General features: G+C 39.5%; 1 pseudogene; it reads right to left on the minus strand.

Moving 5' to 3' along the window:
- Positions 1–1,254: 1,254 nt before the first annotated feature.
- Positions 1,255–3,003, minus strand: LOC114619031 (annotated as a pseudogene).
- Between the last annotated feature and the right edge of the window lie 6,543 nt (positions 3,004–9,546).

Here is a 9,546-nt window from a genome sequence, read left to right on the forward strand (position 1 = left end):
AATTTACTAAATAATTTCCCCACAGGAAATCTTCATCCAAAATTTTATAAAGCTTAGATTTTCTTGAGGATAATAGCCAGTGTTGTCCATGTCATTCAGCAACAAAGATAAGTTAAAGGTAAGAGTTAACAACATACATTCCTGATAGTTTTATTGGGCTTAGAAATCACTCCTCTGTTTTTCACATAATGATGATAGTTCACAGTAATTTTCTTCACAAAAACTGACAGGACAGTGTTCTAATGTTGAAAATGAAGGTGTTTTCAACATTTTCTATCTATTGGTAATATATTTATTCTTCATGACATTTTACTAGCTTGTTATTAATTATCCATAACAGTTGATTGCATTAGGACCCACCCCTTTTACTTTCATATATTTTTATTTTCTGTACATTTTTCTTCACTGTCATCAGTAAATTTGATTAGGCTTGCTACATGCTCCTGAGTGAAGGGCTATTTACATGAGTGTGGATATCTTATCAGTGTCTACATCACTGATAAAAAATATCTCCCCTTCCCTTATTAACCCTTTAATCCCACTAGTTCCTTAGGGATCAGACACTTCATGAGTTCCTCTTTTTGCAACAGAAACTGCCTACAAATTCTAAGGGGCATACTGAATACTTCTCCTACATATGATAGAATGTTGAAGAACTCAGTATGGTACAGATCATACACAGTTGATTATAGTCACTTTGTGGCTAAAATTGCAACAGAAAGCAGCTTCCTAAAATGTTCTACCCTTCCTCCAGCTCTCACATTTTCTCTGATTCCTCTTCCAAAATATTCTTTGAGCCTAGAGGGGATATTACAAAGGATCCACTTAGGACTGAGCACTGAACAGTCATGTATCAGAATTTTGACCAGTTACTGGTCTCTGTAATTCCTGTCACTCATTACAAAAGAAGCTTCTCTGATCAAAGGACAGAGCAATCCTTTGTTAGGGTCATAAACATAAGGATTTAGAAGATGGTATTCTTAGTCAGTCTTCTATTCCTGTGAAGAGACACCTTTTTAAAAGAACATATTTCATCTGGGGGCTTGTTTATAGTTTCATAGGGTAGTCTGTAAAGTTATCATTTATTTATCATATATTACAAATATAAACTATCTTCTGCTGGCAAAATCATGCCCCTGATGGAGCACTAGTCAAGTCATAGTTAGCTGCTATGGAAAGTATGAAGCAGTCCCATACCCCACACCTAGGATTAAAACAAAAACATTTTATTTTATTTATTTTTTTTTTTTGAGGTTTCAGTATTTTATTCAAGTTTTATTTTAAGTGATGTTAATTACAGCATTTGAAGGGGAGGAGCTAATTCCACACAAATTGGAAGACTCTAATGTACCCATTAAACTGCTAGAAAATAGTGGTGAGGCTACAAGAGGAGTCAGGTGAGATCCCTAGTGTTGTCAGGGTGTGACCACAATCACCCGCCCAGCTCAGAGCCGGAGAACCCGGAAGCTATTTCATACTCTGGTGCAATGGCAAAAAAGAAAAAAAAAAAAAAAGAATTAAAAAAAAAATAGAAGAAAACCACACCACAACACAAGAAAGAATTATGTCCTGAATGACTGGCTCCTTCATGCTCACCCTCTCCACCCTAAAATGGCACAAAAGAAATAGCTAACCACACCCTAAAGACTACTTTTGGTGTAAAACAGGTAACTGATGGGCTAGGATGGGAACAGGGTGTGACGATCTGTCTAAAAAACGTCCCTTTCACACAGGTGTGTACATGCTTCCGAGCGAGCAGATAGGATCGGGACACCAGGGTTCGATGCTCAGGAAGTCACAATTTCATCTGGGGAATGGGTACAGATTTACAAAGGACTCACACGCTCCCACCTTCCACTTGCAGCCTGGCATCTCTAGAGGGGCTCCTCCCCAATCCACGCCTACAGCTAAAACGGACCCTTTCTGGAATGGGGTTTCTGCTGTACCTCTGAAATGAGAAACGCCTTGAAGCCGAGTCATCCTTAGCCTGGAGGTCTAACGTGGTATTTATCAACTCTCGCATCCCCAATATACAACATTAAAAGGTACACTAAATTCTGAAGGTAGCTATGCTGCAAAATAGTTTAAAATTAAACGATTGTACAATATTCATTTATGCTTGAAATTCCAGTCCTAAACCAAGCTTGTGGCCGCCCGCGTTGACGTTCTTGCCATCCAGCAGGGCTGACAGCGTCAGTTTGATACCTGGTTTTAGGGTCTGCGTGTACCCTAAGCCAATCAGGCTGGAGTTGTTCACTTTGGCCGAAAAGCAGGCATCAGGGTCGACCTGATACTTGGCTGCTATTCCAAAGCGAGTGTTACTGTTTCCTGCAGTCCAGGCGAGATTGACAGCAGTCTCCAACTTCTTGTTCACCTTCTGGTAAATGGAGCCACCAAACTCTGTCCCGTCATTCACATTAGTATGAAGCTGGAATTCGTCTGTCTTGTAGCCAACTGCAAAGTTGCTCTGGGTCACTCGGGACTTCGAGGTCTCAAAATTCATCTGGTAACCAGCCAGCCAACCCTCATAGCCAAGCACCAGAGCGCCCCGGATTGAGGGCCCAGCAATGTCAAAGTCCACGTCACAGCCCAGGTTGATATGCTCTCTCTTGTACCCTGTCTTGATTTTAGCATTTTTTTTCCCAGTGTTAGGTGAGAAAGATGAATCAAAGGTCAACTTCAGTCCATGAGCAAGCTGGTCTTCCACGGTGATCTCGGTGCCTAGAGTGTTGTCTGTGTTCCACTTCTCTGTAAATGTCAGCCCATACTCAGTCCATCTGTACTTGGTTTCCAGACTGCCGTTCACTTTGGTGGTTTCTGTGTTGGCAGAACCTGAGCTGGTAAATTCCAATCCATTCTCAGACTTCGTTTTCAAATCAAGTTTTATTAAGCCAAAGCCGTAGCCCTTGGTGAAGACATCCCTGGCGGACTTGCCAAGATCAGCGTATGTGGGAGGCACAGCCATGTTCTCTGAGGCGGTGACGGCGGGAGCAGCGGCAGCTACGGCGGGGGTTGCGGCGAGCACAAAAACATTTTAATATAACATTTTTGTGTTTCTAAAGAAATCAAAATTTTTCCTATACCACCTAATCTTCTTGATACTTTCAAACAGTTCCATTATTTGGTGACTTAGCATTTAAATACAAGAATCCATGGAGGGTAGAAGGCTCTTATTCAAATCACTACAGGAGTATTGTGAAAATACATTCATTTAATGAAATAATAGTAGCATTTTTCCCCTAGGATTTATAATCTCCACAGCCTTGAACTTTTGGCTAGCTTCAAACTACCAGGCATAAGTTTCCTCCTATGAATCTTGCCTTAAATCTAATCAGAAATCAGAAAGCTGCTCTGCTGAGCATTGATGTGGTACATACTGCTGATAAAATTACCCATGACCTGAGGTCAGTATTTCTATTTTGGTCAATCTTCAAGAATGGCATGCATAGCTTGATCATGCTAGCCCTTTTTGTCCTGGGAATACTTTAATTCCTGCCCATCGTGTTAAAGCATGTCTTTAACAACATCAACAAGTTGACAGCCAAAGTACATGGCTTGAACCTGAAAATGGACCCCCAGACACGGTTATTAAATTAATAGGCTAGCAAGTCAAGGACGGGTAAGATTCTGCACAGAGCCTTACCAACCTAAGACATAAGTGCATTGTTTTTGATAATGCATATTCCATGACATGTAAGGAAGGCATTCTTGTCAGAATGACCTAATATACCTTAGCTTCAGAAAAATAGTTTCTCTATTGCATCTGTGGTCACATAGAATTCCACAGTTGGCTAAGACCACTGATGTGCTCTCTGGAAGAATAGCATCTTCCGGCAGGATGTATACTTCCCAGCAAAAAGAACCTGCCAGCTTGTTTCCAGTTTGATTTCTTTATGCACTGTGATATCTTCTTCAACAAGAGGCTAATTCAGTTTACTTCTGGTGGACAAGCAAGAGAAGTTGCAGTACCTTGTATTGTTTTTGAGACCTTAAGAGTCTCCTTAATCAAAAACTCTCATAGGGATGGCTAGAATTGGTGAGTATTTCAGGGGCAAGGTAGAAAATTAGTGCAATGGAAACTCCAGGGAATATATAAAGGTGACCATAGCAAAAATTCCTAGTAATGAAGATACAAAGCCTGATAGGCTATCTTCTATAACCAAGTAGAGCTTCCACTGGAGGGATTGGGACAGGAACCCAATCACAACACCTCCCACCTACAATCTCTCCTGCCTGCAAGATGTGGTAGAGTAAAGGTGGAACAGAACTTGTTGGAGCAACCAACCAATAAATGGTACACCTTGAAACCCCTGCCATGAGAGGAAGTCCATACCTAGCATGTCCTGGAAGGCCAGGAACCAGAGGCTGGATAACCCAGAGGCCTATATTTATACAACTGACAAAAAATAAAGTAAAGCATTATGTAGAGCACAGGGAATCCTGCTGAAGGGAGGAGGAAGAATTTTAGAAGCCAGAGTGTCAAGGACACCACATAAAATGGCCTACAGAATCAACAAATTAGGGCGCCTAGGGGCTCACAGAGACTGAACTGACAATCAGAAAGCTGGTAGTAATCTGACCTAGGTCATCTACATAATATGGTTACGGTTGTGTAGCTTAATGTTCTGTGGGACTCATAACAGTGGGTACAGAAGCTGTCTCTGACCCTTATAATTGCTTCTTGGGATCCTTTTTTCATACTAGGTTGCCTCATCTAGCCTTAATACGTGGATACGTGCCTACTCTTATTAAAACATGATATGCCATGTTTGGTTGATGTCCCTTGGATGCCTGCTCTTTACTGAAGGGAAATGGGTAAATAAAAGGGGTAGACTGGGAGGAGGAGAGTGAGAAACTGAAGTAGGGATGTAATATATGAGAGAAGAATAAATGTAAAAGAAAACCCTCATAGGCAGGGAATCCTCTCATGGGAAAAATATATATATGTTTATATGTTTGGCATATATATATATATATATATCCACCTTACTTTATTAGCACATTCTAGAAAGAGGAGAACTGGTACTTATTAGAAAGAATATCAGAATACTGAAAAATAAACAATAGCTCTCCATGGTACTCCAGAATATTACTAGTTTTGGAAATATCGTTTCAGTATGTAGACTAGGACACTGTCTCCATTCTAATCCAGTCTGGCTTGAAATCATGACATAGCCCAGGGTGTTTTTAAATGTATAGTCTTCCTTCCTGAGCTGCCTAAGCAATAGGAATACAAATATGAAACATTACACCTGGCTGTCATTTGTGGTTGTTTTACACTTGAGTTGGCACTGAATTTACAGAGATATTACTGTCTCTGCTTTTTCCTCTAGATAAACGATGCCTACCTAGTTTATCTTTGTTTTTTAATGTTTATGTGGAGTTATAGTCTTTGGGAAAACAAAAAAACAAACAAAAAATATGTACCATTGTATTCAGCCAAACCTTGAGAAATAAGCATACATCTGTTACATGTTGAATTATATTCTTTAAGAAGATAAGATGAAGTTAAAACACCCAGTACTGGAGAACTCTAGAATATAAACTTACAAGGAAATAGCATCAATACAGGTAAAATTAGCTGAAGCAAGATCTTATTTAATGGATTAGAGTAGCTGCTGTTTGTGTAGAGTAGATGGTCTCATAAGTAAATCTCAATGTGACAATCTGGAGAGATAGTTCGGTGGGTGTGGATGCTTGTTGTGTAAACATTAGGAACTGAGACTGAGTAACCAGCAGTGACATAAAGGCATTGTCCATTGTTCTCCTTTAACCTCTGTGCTAGGCTAGGAATGTCAACATACATGTAGACAACATACACACACACACACACACACACACCATGTGACACAGGGAAGAAAAAAGAAATGGGACATGAAGTTAAGGGAGCTGTCTGTGTACCTGGAAGCCCATAAGTATCAAAGGTAAGAAGTAATTAATTAAAGACTTTCCTGAAGGTCTCAAATTTCTGAGAGAGCACAATCTTGCTAAGTTTTCATTTCTAAGCATCTATAATTATGAGGCAATACATTTCTGTTGTCCTAAGATAATGCTTTATGGTAAATTGTTTTGTTGGCTCTAGGGAGCAAATATAAGGTACTATAAAAATTCAAAATACTTCACTCCTTCTTCAGTATGACTCTGTCACTCCAGTAGCTTCTTAATCAAGTGGCTTGATTCTTCACTACAAAAATATTCAAGAAAAATTCCACCAACTCAATAGAAATTTCCAATATTTGGAGAACTTAGATTCTTCCTTGCCATAAAGTCATCTACTATTTTCAGATTTTCCATCATAATACTGTTTGGTTATTAAGCCTTTTTGTAGAAATACATGCCTCAAGCCAAACTTTCATTTACCTTAAATCTTACCTTTTTTCACCCAAACAGTATCAAAGTTTTTTTTAAAAATGGCTTTCTCTTGTTAACATACTAGATCAACTCAAACATGTCTAGTCAATGCTTGGTCTCACAATATTCAACAGACTAGAGATCTTCACTACCTTTAAGAAAGCTTCCTCAAATACTGTGAATTTTTATGTAGTCAAATAAGAGCATTTGAATATAGCAGAAGAAGAGAAAAATGATTCTGATCAGAATTCTCCTGAGGAGACTGATGCAGAGCTCTGTTAGATGAAAACATCAAGGTCTATCTTTTCCCTGTGAGCTGATGGAGCAAAAGTAAGTAGGGCCTCCTCTCCTACAATCTGAACACTCAATGTGAGGGATTGCTTCCTTTAGCACACTGTACAGACCGTATCTTATGAACTGTTTCAGCAATCAGGGAGATTAAGAAGTACATACAGATAAATACGATGGTTTTCTTTCCTGCTAGAATATCATTCTTTAGCTGGGTCAGTGCTTGGGGATATGGATCCAAAAAGAAATAAAGAAAGAGAGAGAGAGAGGGAGGGAGGGAGGGATGGAGAGAGAGAGAGATAGAGAGAGAGAGAGAGAGAGAGAGAGAGAGGAAAACAGAATTTTCAATGTATACACAATTTTATCAGGCAGACAGAAAACAATCCTGGGATGACAAACAGATGAGCAAAAGTAGTCCCAGTAAACAGCAGGAACTTAAGATAAATCTATCAACATCAATCAAGTTTAAAGAAATAATTCTTTTCCAAAAACCAAAACCAACAAAAAAATCTTGGAGCCCAATTTAAAAGCTAAAAGTGGTAAAGAATTCCTGATACACTGTTGCAGCTGAAGTATGAGCTTAGTAACTATGTCTGGCCTACACTGTCCAAAAACACTTGCCCACAACTGTGAGTCAGAACTAAGTTACACATGGAAACAGGAAGCAGCAAGAGTTACTTCGTGTAGGTGGATGCTGCTTCCATACAGTCTTGGCAGCAAGTGGTACCTGGTAGAGCCCTCAAAAGGCACCCAACTCATAACCAAATTTTCTATAAGGAACCAGTGCTTCAGTGATGAGGGTATTCTCTGGTCCAGATAAAAGGATAAAGTATGAATAGACTCACTGCTAAATCATCCATGACATATGTGGCAACCTTCTTGTAAACCATTTGCCTGCTTTAATTAAAAATGAAATCAAATAATTGGGAAGAGCAAGGTCACAGAGCATACACACTGCAGTGTATTTGCATCAAGGCAGATGGGATAGAACACTTAGAGGGAAGTAAACTATGAACCTCTTGCAACTTGTGGCATATAACAGTCAAGAGTTTGGTACAACCATCAACAGCAGTTTCCTAATGAGAGCAGCCTATGTGAAAACAGGGGTTTAGGGGATTGTGGAGGCTTTAAAAAATATTAATGGTTATATGAAAATGGAGGTAATCAACACCCAAAAGAAATAATGATAAATTGCTGGTCAAAGTGTAAAATTAAGAAACAATAGGGAATTTGTGTGAATAAATCTGCAACTTTCTGTCCCATAAAGCAGCTCTGACTGGTGTATGTGCCTCAAGGTTCATATGTCAGGACATGATTTCCTCATACATCAGCATCGGGAGCTGTTTAAGCTAGAGAGGATTCAACCTAAACAGATTATTGCTTTTTTGCCTCAGGAATGAATGAACTGTGGTAAGCCCTTGCCTAGGCTTCTCCTTTAGCATGGACCAACACAACATTTATTTTTTTCTGCCATGACTTGAAGCAGCATGAAGCCCACACCAGATATGAATACCCAGTCTTGAACTCCCCCATCTTTGAAACTATGAGGCAAAATTTAAAAGTCAACCAGTCCAAGATATTGTTTTATGTCAATAGAGAATGGATGGAGACATATGCTGACTGCCAAGCCTGATGTGGCCCTCGTGGCATCAGAGTGACACGGTTCCTACCCCTGGACAAGGCTCTAGTGCGAGCCTCCAAAAGTGTCTATATTTGCTGTGAGCATAATGCTTATTTATATAATAATGTATATATTTCACACTCTCCTAGGAATGTCCTCCCTGTTAACATTAATGACTCCATGATAATTAGAAACTGCATGAGTCCAGGAATTGACATGTGATTATGTCACAACAAATGCTAAAGATTGAGATGTTCAGGATAGCCCTTAAGGCTATGAAAAAGAGCTCTAAATACATGAGTTTGAAAATATATAATTTCTCAACTATACAAAAACATAAGGATACAATATCAATTACGAGGAATGTCATGAATCTAAAGTAACAGAGGTAGATACATTAATGAGCCAACTTGTCAAAAAGATACAAAGGCAGATGGATTCCAGGATTCAGGATCAGCCTAGGACAGAGCAAGGTTAGGCTTGGTGGTAATTTCAGGGCAAGGTCCCACCCAACTAGCTTATTATCTGTGCTTAAGAAAGACTGACAGAATTCTGAATTCTTTTGCAATGTTAAGAAAAATATATATGCTTGATGTTTCCTAAGAATCAAAGAGCTGGGGTCACAGAATGCTGATTCATAAGATAAGCTAAAGGAAACCTGGAGTCAATGACTGGATTGATATGTAAAATAAAAGACTGGACCTGTGTTCTGCAGAAGATGAGCTCTCCAGAAAATTTTTTAGGATAAAAAGAGAGAACTGCTTGGAGAACTCTTGGAGAACACACTCTCTCTCTCTCTCTCTCTCTCTCTCTCTCTCTCTCTCTCTCTCTCTCTCTCTCTCTCTCTCTCACACACACACACACACACACACACACAAGCAACAAGGAAATGGAAAAATTGAGATCTCTGAATAGCAAGCAAGCAGAATATACACAGAGAAAATCTCCAGAGAGAAAGCAAAACATAGGGAGAACCCAGACTGGAAAAGTTGTATCAAACAGAATACAGGTCTTCAGCTAGAGTCGATGATTTAACTTTGAGTCATTCTTTTAACCTCTTCTCTCAGAACCCTTCTCCAAGCTGAGGCTGGTCCTTGGTAGCTAACATAAAAGAATATCCAAATCAGCCTTGTAGTCAGAGAAGAAATTTATAAGAGATGCATTCACAGGCTTCTTTGTTCTCTCAGAAGCACTGACAAGTCCTTCTCACTTATGGGAGTAAGGCAGATGGGAGACACTGAAAATTGCTTCGGCCTACGTGCAACTTCCACTGGACCTGTGTAAGT

Source organism: Grammomys surdaster, unplaced genomic scaffold (genome assembly GCF_004785775.1).
Source record: "Grammomys surdaster isolate TR1022 unplaced genomic scaffold, NIH_TR_1.0 146, whole genome shotgun sequence".
In the NCBI taxonomy this organism is placed as follows: domain Eukaryota; kingdom Metazoa; phylum Chordata; class Mammalia; order Rodentia; family Muridae; genus Grammomys; species Grammomys surdaster.